A 15,578-nucleotide genomic window follows, 5' to 3' on the forward strand; every position below is an offset into this window, starting at 1 on the left:
GGTTGGTTGTGTTTTCACGGTCCCGGCCGCACCTCCGCGCTGTTGCTGCTCGTCTCCCAGCTGATCTCCTCTTCGGCGGCGCGCCCCCGACGCCGCGCGTCCCCGCTCGGCCAGCGCGTGGAGTTAAGGAAGGCACGCGCCAATCACAGGGGGGGGGGGGATCCTGTTTTGATCAGGGATCCTGTTTTGATCAGGGATCCTGTTTTGATCAGTGATCCTGTTTTGATCAGGGATCCTGTTTTGATCAGTGATCCTGTTTTGATCAGGGATCCTGTTTTGATCAGGGATCCTGTTTTGATCAGGGATCCTGTTTTGATCAGTGATCCTGTTTTGATCAGGGATCCTGTTTTGATCAGGGATCCTGTTTTGATCAGTGATCCTGTTTTGATCAGGGATCCTGTTTTGATCAGTGATCCTGTTTTGATCAGGGATCCTGTTTTGATCAGGGATCCTGTTTTGATCAGGGATCCTGTTTTGATCAGTGATCCTGTTTTGATCAGGTATCCTGTTTTGATCAGGGATCCTGTTTTGATCAGTGATCCTGTTTTGATCAGGTATCCTGTTTTGATCAGGGATCCTGTTTTGATCAGTGATCCTGTTTTGATCAGTGATCCTGTTTTGATCAGGGATCCTGTTTTGATCAGGGATCCTGTTTTGATCAGTGATCCTGTTTTGATCAGTGATCCTGTTTTGATCAGGGATCCTGTTTTGATCAGGGATCCTGTTTTGATCAGTGATCCTGTTATCACAGGGATCCTGTTTTGATCAGTGATCCTGTTTTGATCAGTGATCCTGTTTTGATCAGGGATCCTGTTTTGATCAGGGATCCTGTTTTGATCGGTGATCCTGTTTTGATCAGTGATCCTGTTTTGATCAGGGATCCTGTTTTGATCAGGGATCCTGTTTTGATCAGGGATCCTGTTTTGATCAGGTATCCTGTTTTGATCGGTGATCCTGTTTTGATCAGTGATCCTGTTTTGATCAGGGATCCTGTTTTGATCAGGGATCCTGTTTTGATCAGGGATCCTGTTATCACCAGGGATCCTGTTTTGATCAGGGATCCTGTTTTGATCAGGGATCCTGTTTTTGATCAGGGATCCTGTTTTGATCATGGGATGGTAGCTCAGGAGGTAGAGCTGGTCGTCTAGTAATCTAAAGGTTGCTGGTTCGATCCCAGGCTCCTCCTGCTAGCATGCTGTAGTGTCCTTGAGCAAGACACTTAACCCCTAATTGCTCCTGATGGCTGCGTCCGTCGGTGTTTGAATAATTGTAAGTCGCTTTGGATAAAAGCGTCTGCTACATATAATGATCAGGGATTCTGTTTTTGTTCACCACAACAGCAGCCTATCCGCTCCACTGCCGTCATCTGATCGTCCACAGCCACAATACTAAGAAGAAAAAAAGTATGACTAACTCGTTCATTACATTTTCCCCAAATTAATAACAAAAATAATAATAATAATAAAGTTGAAATATATATGATTTTTTTCAAGTCCCAGAATTGCATTCAAAATTTCAACTTTTTTTTGTTTGTTGACATGGGCCCAGTTGTTGAAAAAGTTTAATCTGGACCAGAATTGATCCAGATTTGGAAGTCCCATGTTTTGCTCCGGGACCAGGTAATCCATTTTACTTTTGTGCCGGTTTTTCAAAGCAACGACCCAGTGTTTTGATCAGTGATCCTGTTTTGTTCAGGGTTCCTGTTTTGATCAGTGATCCTGTTTTTTGTTCAGGGATCCTGTTTTGAACAGGTATCCTGTTATCACCAGGGATCCTGTTTTGATCAGTGATCCTGTTTTGATGGGATCCAGATTCAGACTTTTGAAGATGACCACATCCTGATTATCGGCGCTTTAAATTTCACAGCACCACCTACTGGATATAAAGAATACGCCCATTATAGACATTTAGAGCCATTAATTCAGAACTAAATTAAAAGATATATACAAATTGGCATATTTGGGTCAACTTTATTATTATTATTATTATTATTATTATTATTATTTATTATTAATTTTGTGAAAACAGACTTATTATTTGGCGGATTCAGTGTAAAGCAACCTAAAGCACCTCTTTTACTGGAAAGTTTATTTTCTTCTCAGGCTACGCTGCGTCATCAAATTTACCACGACTGCCTTTCAGTAAATCTTATCAGTCACTATCAGTAAATTCTTTGCAGGAAAGGGCGGACCCCGCCAGCAACCACGGAAACAGCATATAGGAGAACATGCACAACCCAAATACACTGAATGGCCGGAAGACCACAACTTATCTCATAACATAAATAAATAAACAAGGGATGAATATCAAATACAATATATGTTTTAAGAAATAAACCTGTTCAGTTATATTTCTGAGTTTCTGCTTCTGTTGTTTTCATTTTTTTTTTTTTAAATGAGACAAGGGCAAAGGAATCAGGAACCTTTTTGCCCTCGTAGTTTTTAAAGATCCCATGTCTTGGAACTCAATTCTGCAATGGGGAGCTTTGCAGCAGGGGAGTAGAGCTTCCATGTTGCCAGGAAATAAATAGACCTGACTAGATAATAAGATCATTTCTGTGATTTTCCCCTATGAATTGATATTTAATTACAATGTGCAATACATGGTTATGTAAATACATCAGTATTCATGATACAACTTTGGCAAATATGTTTTTTTTTAATAACTTTGACTCTCTAGCATCAGCCTTTCCACTGTATTATGACACAAAATCAACATTTTTTTTCCCTCTTCCTCAAGGGTATTCTTCATAGTTTGACTGTATAGAAACCTGAGAAGAAGTGAAATTAAACTATTTCCAAGTGTCACCCTGCATGAAAGAAGACAGACATCTACTGGTAGAGTGTGGTATTGGTTGTTCTATAACAAAGTAGGTGGGGTAATTACACAAGATACAACTTGGAGGATGCCAGCGGGGAAGTTGGGTTGCAGCTGCAGGTCATGCTCCCGGAGCAACATCATGCCAGAGCTATCCCTCAAGCCCACTGCATACACTGAGGCTAAACTCCTTTAAAGAGCATTCCCATGGTGGCAAAGGCCGCACACCAGGAACCGAGTGACTGGACGATGAGAATCAAAACAAAGAAAAGCATAGGAACACATCTTAAGGGCCTGGCACGTCTTGCTCACCGAACACGTACTGTACGTGCACACGTGCAACGTACAGTACAAGTGCAGACGGGACAAGCAGCGGAGAGCCCTGAAGACCAGGGGATGTTTGCCTCACACGCCTGCCCAGCGCTGCCCCCAGAGTCCTGAGAACCCCGCGCACCCTGACCCAGCCTGGCACGGCCAGAATGCAACGGCGTGAATGATGGGGCCGTAATGCCGCTGGGGAAAAGCAGGGGTTCGGTGGCAGCGGCACTGAGACGCCATTGTAGTCATTTCGCGAGCGAGGGGCATTGTGAGAGAACTCTCAAGTAGCCCACGCTGAGGTAATCTCTCTCCCTTTCAGCGACTGTAGTACGACATGGAGCGGCTGGCATTGCTTGCAAGCTTTTATTGCTCTTTTATTAACTCGGTGGGAAGCCCCCCTCCCCGCCTTTGTAAGAAAGTTCAGAGATGTTGTTGAGATGGTTTCTCAGGTGATGAAAAGATTACATTAAGAAGGAACCCCAGAGTTCCCATCTTTTAAAAACTGGTCAACTTAGTTGGTCAACGTGCCGCGCTCCAGAAATTAGATTAATGAATGAAGTTCATTTATTTAACTTATTCATAATTAATCTTGCCAATATTAACGTTGATCTGCCAAGAGGGATATTGCCGAGAATTTATCAAATTTCCATCAAGTTCAAGGATCCACTTGCTTGACACAGGTGGCCACTTCTCAAACCACACTCACACCCATGCACAACCTCCCTCGATTTTTCCCTTTTTCGTTCTTACTTCCTTTGTTGTCTTTCCTTTCTCTGAAGACAGTTGGGGAGATAAGAATTTGAATCAGAAATCAGAATCGGAATCAGATGCGCCACTTTTACAGTATTAAGTAAAAATAAAAAATAAATATATATACTGTATATTATAATTCTTTAAATATATTTTTAAATAAAAAATGTAATTACAATTTTTTAATTATTATGATGAAGGTGATGAACTTCCATCACTTTTAATTGTATTTATTTGTTGTATTGCTCCTACTCCTAAATGGATAAGCAGTATGGAAAAATCACAATGGCCCCTCAGGGTGGATGAACTGAATACCTTGTTCCTCAAAAAAAATAATTCTACAATTATTTTCGGGGCAAAGTTTCTTTTGGGGGGGGTGGGGTTTCTTGACGCGGACTAGCTGCATTTTGAATTGAAATCATTCCATGCATTCAAAATCTCATTCCCATCCTCTCATCAGCTGATCGGGTTCTCACCCTTCTCAGCTCAGCGCTTTCTCCCACAGTCGTCCACACACACACACACACACACACACACACACATACACACACACACACACACACACACACACACACACACACACACACACACACACACACTCACTCCACACACACACCCCTTGCCCCCACACCGGACCGAAGCTGTGCGAAAGCTGTCAAAACACCCAGCTTCTCACACTCGACGGACTGCATAGAGGGCTCGCCTCAGACACACACACACTCCTAAGTGATAGACACACACACACACACGCCCGCGTGCGTGCGCAAAAAGTCTAGATGTGGCCCTGTATACAGACACAAGTAGGTCAGAGCTGCAGTAGGTCTTCCAAACAGTCCTCCAGCGACATGATAGTGATAACAAATCAGAGAATCAAATCACACATCAATCCTCTTTCTCTCTCACTCTCTCTCTCTCTCACGCGCTCTCTCACACACACACAAACACACACAAACACACACACACACACACACACACACACACACACACACACACACACACACCTATGTATATACATTACAGCCTGGGCTACTTTTTTTAGTTTGTTTGCTGCCAATTGTTGGACTATTTGTCGCTGTTGTCGTTTTTGTCATGGAACAAAGAAGAAAGGTAGACAAACAAAGAGAGCGAAAATGAGACTTCCCTCTTAATTCTCTCCCAGGGAAGGAAAAGGATAAAAGAGAAAAGTTGAGGATTATAATGAACGGGCCAGCGGGCCTGAAGCAAAGTGTAGCCTGGAAGAAACCCTCAACAAACACAGGAAGTGGAAGTGCATATGGTGGACAAAGTCTCTCTCTCTCTCTCTCTCTCTCTCTCGACTGTTTCTCACAAACACGCACACGCACTCATTCGCACACAGAAGACTCGACACCGGCGAGTGGCGGAGATGTGTGTTGGCGGAGGCCCACCCTCTGACATGAAGCAGAGTGCATAAAGAAGTGGCTTCACTGGCTGACTGGCCTGTCAGCACGGGAGGACGGTGGGAGGGGAGAAAGGAACTGGAGGTTTGGGCCAGGGAAGATGGGGATGTTTACTCGCCGCGTTATCGGTAGATTTTCTAATCAGAAGTGGGGCTGCAGAGCCGGGTGTGTGGCCAGCTGTTGTTGTCTCATTACAGTGCGTCCTAATGAAGACATATCAGTTCATTGCTCTCCACAGAAAGAGAAACAGAGAACAATGGAGTGCAGGAAAAGGAGGGGGGCAGGGTGTCACTGTTTTGACAGAAAAACGATGATTCGAAAGAATTCCCATCCTGTCGTCAGCTCCCCTCGTCCCTCCGCGCCGGCGGGGTGACGGACAATCACCGCCGCGCTGACCTCCGGCCCAGGCGCAGATAAAAGCGCCGGTCTGCCGTACACGGCGAAAGACCGGGGTTGACTCAGTGGCGGCGATGGGGTCTTGTGACAGCGGAGTATGTGGGGAATGTGGAGTGGCTGCGGGGGCGGAGGGATGGAATGAAGGGAACGTTTGGGAACGAGGGGAGCTGGGGAGGCTGTATTAAGGGGGAACATGGCGCTGGATCGGAGAGAAAGATGTAGAGTGAGAACGACTGGAAGAGGTAAGGGAGGGTTCTGGTGTGTGTGTGTGTGTGTGTGTGTGTGTGTGTGTGTGTGTGTGTGTGTGTGTGTGTGTGTGTGTGTGTGTGTGTGTGTGTGTGTGTGTGTGAGTGGGTGAGTGTGTGAGTGGGTGAGTGGGTGGGGTTATTTCTGTTGAACGGCCTCCTGTCTGTCTGAGGGGAAACAGACCCTGATTATGATATTAATGCCAACTTAAATGTTTCTCAGAGAGGAGCCAGGCTTTTACTAAGCAGTGCCCAGGGGGGCTTGATAGACGCCCTTTTCCCTTCCCGAATGGCTGTCCTAAAACCGCCGGCGCTGCCTATTTCGAACGAATGCAGCGTCTGGCAGACCCCGACCGGCACCCGTCAGCTTCCTCGATACCTTACCATGGCTATGCGGCCGCCAGAGCTTCAGCCCTGGCATTGTTTGGCTACACGGCCAGCTCAGACAGCGGTCCGACTAAGAGTTATGTAGGGAGCGCTTTCTTGTTGGAGAGTCCATTGTTTATTATTGGCGAATTCATGTGACGGTTCTGTTCTCGCGTTGGTATTTCAAAAGGCCCGTTTCGTGTTGTGACAAGCCAGAGATGAGTCTTGATCATAGGACCGACAGAGGTGCAAGGTGGGAATGGTGTGTGAGTTTGTGTGTGGGTGGGGTGGGGGTGGTGGGTTGCGGGGATGCTCCAAATTCCTGAATGGTGTAAATCTCCTTTGATAGAGACACACTGCACATGGCAGAGTGGGTTTGGGTCTGCGTTTCCCGGAGGCGTGCTGAGGCTTGTCAAAATACAGGGTAAATTATAGGAAAGTGTTTGTTTTCCAGACACAAAGAAATGCACCAACACACACACACACACACACACACACACACACACACACACACACACACACACACACACACACACACACACACACACACACACACAGTCACATACGCAGAGAAACACACACACACACACACACACACACACACACATAAATGCACAAACACACACAGACACACACACAGACACACATACACACACACACACACACACACACACACACACATCGTCTTTCTGTTGGACGGAGGCTCTCAGGTCAGCGAAGGTGCCGGTCAAACTGCTGCTCAAACGGCTGCTTTCGAGTGACGAGGTTAATCCTATTGAGACTCTTCCGCCGGCGGTTCAGGTACAAAGCCAATGTTTCACTTTTCCAAGGAGAAAATCACCCCCTTTTTAAAGCTATTTTGAGACATATTTCCACATCACGATATGATTGTTACCTGGGAGGTCGGGGGTAAAGGTCACCTCAGCTTACACATGTCATGAATTGCTTCACAACGTCTTCAATAAAGGGAATTAAACTAAGATGACATTCACAAAGACATAGTGTGTGATGAACATGTTTACTGAGGATTTCCTCAGCAGAAAATTGCTGATGGAACTGATATGGATGACTGATGAATTGGCTGAAAGCGCAATGATGAATTTGCTTCACATTTGGGGACAAGACAGCACAGGGAGAGGGGACTGGGAATGAGAGTTGAGGTGTATTTGCTATGTGATTATTGGGGTGTTACTACAGCTGAATAGCATAAAAAATAAAATAAACAGCCTGAGAATTTTTTTTATTCAAATAAAATAATTAAAAATCTAATAGAAAGTAAAAAAGTAATGTAAAAAGTAACATTTAAAAAAGCCCAATATACACAAATAGTGAAAAATATGAAAAAATAAATAGTCAAATATATAAAAATATGCAGAATTTGTCATGGTGATTATTGGTGCGTTACTTCAGATGATTAGCATTTTAAAAAGCTTAACAGTCAGATAAGAATTGTAATTAAAATAAAACTGAATAAAAGTAAAGTAAGAGTAAAATAAAATAAAAATTGCCCAAAAATATTTAAAAAAGAATAAGTCACTAGTATAAACATATACAGAATATATAAATGCGCTATACCTAAAGCAAAGTTTAATACAGAGTGATGTGAGGTGTCAACTGTTTTTTCCACCTTTGACCTGCACTTTGAGAAGCGCTCGCACTCGGTGGCAACTTATGGTGAAGTTGGGAATGTTGGTAACCTCTCTGAACCTCATGTCCGAAGCCACTCTCGCACTCTTGCGAGGATGCGCGAGAGACAACCCCGGCCTGGCAGCGGGTTCAGACCAAAAGGTTCCGAGCTTCAAGAGGGCACGTGCAAGTTCTCGTTCGGCCTCGAGAGAAAAACAAAAAACGTTTTTTTTCTCAAAGATGGGTTGAGGTGCAATGTATGTGTCAGTACTTTTGATCAATTTGCACATGGGTATGAAGGACGGAAATTAAAATTATTCTTTTTTTTTAAAGTAGGGATATGCTCGGAGAAAACAGCGAGGAAGCAAAGGGAGATTTGTTTTGGTCTCAGCAGAGGTCAGTCAGTATTCCAGAAACAGCCTGATCAAACAGAGAGCAAGGCCAAGCCAAACACCCCTGGACTTCAATCTGGCACAAAGCGGTGGAGCTGTTGGCCCGGCCGGTTCACCCTGTACACACCCGGTACACACTCGGTGCTGACGCTCTCTGTACACGCTGCGCACTATACTCTCAAAGCACACTGCAGCTCACAGAGGTACCGAAACGGAGGAGGGGTTTATTTGAAGTGGAGAGAGCTGGAGTGGAAGGGAGAGAGGCAGATGTACAGATGTAGAGGCAAACAGTCCACCTCACACCCACTCACCCGCAGCATAACAGGAAGAGCCTTTGTTGTGACTCCCTCAAATAGCCCGCTGCTGTTCGTCTGCTTGTCCCGCTCGGTTTGTGAGCGCTGCCTCGCATTGTGCTCGCACATAAACACAAACACGGATCGCCGTGGCGACACGCGCACGCGCGCGCGCACACACACACACACACACACACACACACACACACACACACACACACACACACACACACACACACACAATCCATTGAAAATCAAAGGCAGGTCAGTCGCACAAGTTCAAACCCTTTAAACAAGTTTGTACGCACGCACACACACACACACACACACAACCGCACACACGCACACGCTCACACACACACACGCACATACACACACACACACACACACACACACACACACACACGCACTATTTCAATCCATTGAAAATCAAAGGCAGGTCAGACGCTCAAGTTCAAACCCATTAAACAAGTTTGTACGCACACACACACACACAAACACAAACACGCACACGCTCACACAAACACACACACACACACACACACACACACACACACACACACACAGGCTCCCAATCAATGAATTCTCTACCGGTATGATTCAGAGGCATTCTAAAGTGTAGGGATGGGGATGGAAAAATCGATAGCCGGGTTGTTTCAACATTGCTGCGCTGTGGCTCAGCCGCTCTCACTGTGACTCTCTGGTCAACAAACACCCCCACCACGTGACATTATTGCAATTCTTTACCGGGGCGAATTTGGATGTTAGACTTAACCCAGATATCCACTTCAGCACACGTACCAAACATGATGCACTGATGTTGGGGCGGTTTTGCGGATGCAGGTGAGGCCTAATCTCGACGAAATCACACTTTTAATCCGGACTACCTGAAACGGCCTTTCTCACTCATGGTTTAAAATAGTCTCAGACTTGCACTTTAGCCTTGGTTTAAGAAATCTGGTTGTAAGATTAGAGCTAATGGAAATCTAAGAGAAGGCTTCAATTGGGCCCGGCCAGAGGCAGGTTTATCTTTGGATTAATGGACGGGGGCCTCCAGGTCGACCTTGACAATAGAGCGAATGCATCTGACCAGCACCAAGACCAGCCAGAAGGAGCAGACTAGTCGTTCATGACCTTAGCCTTGGACTTCCTCGTCTGGAACTTATTAATATAAACATAAGCAACTTCTCAAAAAAGGCATTTTTAAATTCTAAATTTAAGCAGGTTTATTTTCGTCGTGATTTTGACTCAACTCCGCCTGTGAAGCCGCCTGTTATGTAATTTGACTGGAATGGTAAATAAGTGGGTAAAGCACTGTAAGAGGGGGTAGCCATAGTCAGTGCAGCGGTTGACTGTTATTGAATAAAACACTCAAATAGACAATCGTAGTATTCTCATTTGTATATAAATAAGAGTAGGAAAGAGAATGACCATGACTGCCCCAAAAAACACAGCTACAGCTGTTGTTATCTAACTGGAAACAAACTATTTCATCAACGTCCTGTTGTTGGGAGCATTGTATTGTATGGTTACAACAGCATCACTGGTGACAATAATGTACATGCCATTATAAGTCAGCTCCATTGAAGAGAATCTAAAGCGGGGTAGACACTATAGGATAATGGACCAGATTTTATGGCACGATTCCTCGCTTCCGACAATGTGAGCAAAGTCAAGATTTTTTGACGGTTCTAAAGATCAGCCCGTCAGGTCCGATAGGGTATCGGACGGATAGGGAGGCAGGCTGTGGATTGCCAAATGGGAAAGACCGAGAGCCAATTGGGAGCCAAGCTGACTGAAACAGCAGCCATGACGGACAATGCCAACGCTGCAAAGCATAAAGCTTACGGTGCAACATGCACAGTCCATGTCATCCATTTGTCCATCCAAGACTTTTCTGTAAAAAATAGTGCAAGAGCTTGCACGCCTAGTTCTTTCTGCCCGTCGTGCACCATGTTTGTTTACTCTGAAAGTCACATTTGATCCCGCGATATTTGCGGTTTTGAGAGTCGGGACTCTCATTGGTGAATGGAATCTGTCAGCGTGTGGTGTGGTGCTTGGGCAAATCGTTGCTCTCCACACACTACAGGAACAAAACTGCAAAATGTATCGTCATATGTCCCCATGTGTGGGGTCCCTTACGTTTACAACATCGGTTATGTTTTGAATTTGCGGGGGCCCGCCTAAAGGAGTCCACGCAGTCAGAGTTGAACTAAAAGCAGCAATTCCCAAAACCGACGTTGAACATAAAGCCGAAAAGACTGTGGTTAAATTATTACCTAGTTTCCCTGTGTTGGAGCACGCCACCCAGACACCCAGTGCGATGTCTCACCCAGATGTGAGACATCACACTGACTGGGATGATGACAGTAGTATTTAGCCACAGCCAAGTTCCTTGGAATATACCGTCTGATTCATCTTCCCTGTGCGCGCGCGTGTCAGTCAGGTTGCGTCAGCTTCCTGTAACTGTAAAAAAAAAAAATGCATCGACCCTCTCTCTCAAGTCGGGTGGATGATTAATGAGAGCGAAGATAACAGTGTGCACAGAAATAGAAGTGAAGGGAAACACCTCAAAAGTTACACTGGAATGCACAACCACAGACAAGCAACACAGCACACAGAGACAAACCAATATGTTGTTACAATTACTGTGACTATACGTTTTGTCCGTGCAAACATCTAAACTGGTCTAGTCCTGATCAGCAGGAAGGGCACCCTTGTGCATTTGTCGGTGCGGGTTGAACCTCAAGCCTCTTTTGTTTACACAAATGAAGGTCGTTTGAAAAAAATTTAATGGGCCATTGGGTGTGGAGAGACACTCATCTCTGTCAACAATACACCTCCACCTACTGTATGTATCAGCGAATCCAGTAACATGTGGACACACACACACACACACACACACACACACGCACGCACACGAACACACACACACACAAAATGTCCTACTTTTGAAAGAATTGTGTTTATTATATATTGCCAAATATTTCATTCATAATTTCATTATTTCAATTCTTTATTACTTTATTATTATTGCCTATTGTTTTAGATACTGGCGTAACACCGCAATTTCCTTCCGTATGTTGTGTTATGTCTATATTATCTATCTATCTATCTATCTATCTATCTATCTATCTGTCTGTCTGTCTGTCTGTCTGTCTGTCTGTCTGTCTGTCTATCCATCTATCTATCTATATGAAAGGTATGCAAGGCCATGGCTTCAAAAAAAACACGATGTTTTTACAATGCCATCGTTTTGTTCATTAAGCTCTTTAAAAATTCTATAAAAACTTAAGTGACATATAAGACCTACAATGTAATGGAAACAGACTATTTCAAGGGGAAATAAAATATGACCAGCTCACACACACGCACACAAAGACACACACACACACACACACACACACACACACATACACACGCTAATCTCCATAGCCCTCCTGCTGTGTGGGATGAAGACACCGTGGCACGTTCTCAGTGGTGTCAGAGGATGATTGACTCGTTGGTGTAATAAAGCGGGTGGAGCGGGGGCTCGACAAAGACGGACGGAGGGATTGGGTCCCAGCCACAGAAGTGGGATATGCATATGGAACTCAGAATGGGTTTGCGCTTGATGGGGGTTGTCCTAGGCAGGAATAGCATGCATGGGGCAATTTTAACCTTCCAGATTTGATGAGTGAGAACAGAACAGAGAAGAAAGAAAGAAAGAAAGAAAGAGAGAACGAAAGAAAGAAAGAAAGAAAGAATGCAGCCATTGTGATGAGGCTCCTGTGGGTGTGACAATCGAAGTTAGAAGAAGAGGTCTCGCTCAGCAGTGAAACAAGGCAAACATTGACACTCCTCTCACAATTTATCTTTGTGACAAGCTGAGAAACACTAAGTCCCTCTTCCCTTCGCTCGCTCTCTCTCTCTCTCTCTCTCTCTCTGTCTCTCTTTCTGTCTGTCTCTCTATCACGCCGACACGCAATCACCGCTGGCGACGGAGGTGATAATAGGGCTTCTTAATTCGGATTTAATGAAAGCCCCACGCGCCAAGGTGAGTGGGGAGTGGAGTGAGATCCCTGTTGACAGGGGGACAGACAGGCCGACAGACAGACAGAGGTATGGGGATGGGGGAAAGGCGGGCGGACAGGGGATCAAACAAGCGCGAGGGAACGCGGCAAGGGGAGTGCGACGCTTGGAAATCAAAGACAGCGGAGAGTAAAGTGTATTGCCGCTGGGTGTAGATGGAAGGCATATGGTACTCATTTGTCCGGGCCAGAAAAACTAAAAGGGTGGGGTCAGTTTTAGCATCCTAATGCGACACAACACACACACACACACACACACACACACACACACACACACACACACACACACACACACACACACACACACACACGGCATTCGAGGTTCTAGCCCCACTGGAGCCCGAGTCTGGGAACGTTCTGTGTCAACTTAACTTGTGCTTCTTGTATCTGTAATCTCCAAACAGATTAGCTGAACTGCGACCTGACGCGGTGGTTGTGGAGTTAAAGGACGCGCCCCTCACAAAAACATGGACGCCGGGGCTATTTTCATAATCACTTGATCAACCGTCATCATCGGAAGGCATCTGTAGGATCTGCACCTAACCCTGGCCTGCGTTACGCTCTGTCACTCGAAGCCGTGCGATGGGGAAAATGCAGCCCCACAGATTGGCTTTCCCCAACGTCAGCGGAGTTCAAGCCGACGGGGCCGCGAGTGCTCTCGGCCCCAGCCGGCACCCCTCCGTTGAAAAGTTCTGTTGTGTTTGCTGCTGAACGCTACATAATGGTTTATCAGTGAAGAAATCCAAATCCCAAATCCCAAAACAAAATGAAAAAAAAAAGAAAACAAAAAAAACAAAAAAAAAAAAGGGGGAAAAATCTCAGGAACCTTTGACCCCAAAAAACCCGGAGCTCTTTCGACATGTTCTACCCACAGCCAGAGTTGCGTAACAAACAGTGCTATCTGTGCAGGTCTGTGGAGGGAGGCTGTCTCGTCCTGTCCTGCCCCGGCTGGCTCCACAACACCTCCGCCACCACACCTCTTGCATCAGACGTGAACTAGCCTGACGTGTAAAAACATCGCTTTTGTCTGTGTGTGTGTGTGTGTGTGCGTGCGTGCGTGCGTGCGCGCGCACGCCTGCATATTGAAGCGCTTCAGGAATGAGATCAGAAAGGATTAATTTGCCTTATGCTTATAATGATTCAATAAAGAGTCTGGAATTACTCCTTTGCCCTTTTCCAAGTAGGAGGTCGGATTTTTCGGAATTCCGACCTCAATGGAATGCAGCATTACATTGTGCATATGTAACTTTACATATGAGTTCTCCCTCTCTCCCTCTTCAATACTTTCTGCTGTTTTTGTTTCGCCTCAGCCAAAACCCCTCCACGTCCCTCTTCCTCTGGACACTCCTTCATTCCTCCCTCTTTTTCGATACACTCCACCCCTCTCCCTTTCCCTTCCCTTTCCCCCTTTTACGAAACTCGCCTTTTCAGCCCTTACTTCTCCTCTCCTACCCCACCACCCCCGTCCCGTCTCTTATCTCCTTTCCTTTTCTTTACCCTTGCTGTTTATCGCCCCCCCCCCCCCTTTCTTGTTTTCTTCCCCCTTCCACTGCGCCGTCTCTGTTCTGTTCTTCTCCTCCTCCGCCTCCTCCTCCTCCTCCCGGGGAGCTGACGCGCCAACTTTCCCTTCTTAAACGTTCCCAGCTCTCCTCCTCTCTCCTCGTGCGCCCCTGCATACCCAAACTTTGCACACGGACACCCCCTGTTCAAAAACAAGCACGGAGGCGGCCAAACGGAGAGAGAAAAGAAAGGAGAGACTGTACAATCGCCATCGCAATCGCTTACTTGTCTCTCTCTCTCGCTCTCTCTCTCTCTCGCTCTCGCTCTCTCTCTCTCTTTCACAATCGAAGGTGCCTCACATCATACGCTGTGAAAAGAAGACCGTGTGCATTTGTTTAACGGGTGAATGAGTTCGTGTTTTTACACAGTGCTGGTCTTATGTGCGCGTTACGGTCTTACGTGACGCCCGGGCCGTGCAGAGTTGGCCGGCGACTCCTCTCTCCGGCAGACCAGGAATGTATGCTGTGCAACTTTGCCGGAAAGCCCCGGCTGTACCGACCCCTGCTTCCCTCTGGAAACAGCGTGCTCCGTGGAAGCCAACGGGGCAAAAGCGGAGGGGATGGGCCTCGCCCGGGACAGAATGGTTCAAATTCCACAGATGATAGAAAAACGCAGCGCGGTGGGGATGGGAGCGGAGGAGCTGATATCAACTCTATCGAGGCAAACCCACCCCCACCCCTCAGCACCCACCATCTGCTGCTCTTAGGGAGCGGAGGGAGACAGAAGAATGGGGAACAGTAACCACAGGGAAAAAAAATCCAACACATAAAGGGCTTGTTGGTGTAGTTGACAAAAGTGTTTGTGTGGGCGGCTTGTCACCAGGCGTTTCCTCTGCTAAAGTGTCTATTCTTGGTGTCGCTGTTGCGGCAGCGGGCAATGTTTGGAGTGAGGGGGCCGAGTGCTGTGGTCACCCGGTGACGCGATACCTTGGCTATGCCTCCAGCCCGACTTTTTTCAACCGCGCAGCAGGTGTCTGGTGGGGATTTTCTTTTTTCGCTTAAAAGCCCAGCGAAGCAGTCTGTGGCTTAATGTAGACTAAACAAACTCCCTAACCGCTGCCTCATCTATAACGACAGTGACGCGGGTGAGCTGAGAATCAAGACTGGGTGGCAATGTAAAGCCAAAAACATCTCAGTAAGTAAGCAGCAGCCTTATCAATGCTGTGCACATGTTCTCCTCATTAGATGACACACCCATGGACAGTTTTTGTGCTTAGTCTTTCTGTTAGTAGCTGCGGTTTTGTTAAATATTGCTTGTTTGCCATGTATTGAATGCCCATTATTTTATTAAGCAGCACTGTTGACTGATTTGACAAGTTTAAGGGGCG

The sequence above is a fragment of the Zeus faber genome (assembly GCF_960531495.2).
Source record: "Zeus faber genome assembly, chromosome: 7".
Classification (NCBI taxonomy): domain Eukaryota; kingdom Metazoa; phylum Chordata; class Actinopteri; order Zeiformes; family Zeidae; genus Zeus; species Zeus faber.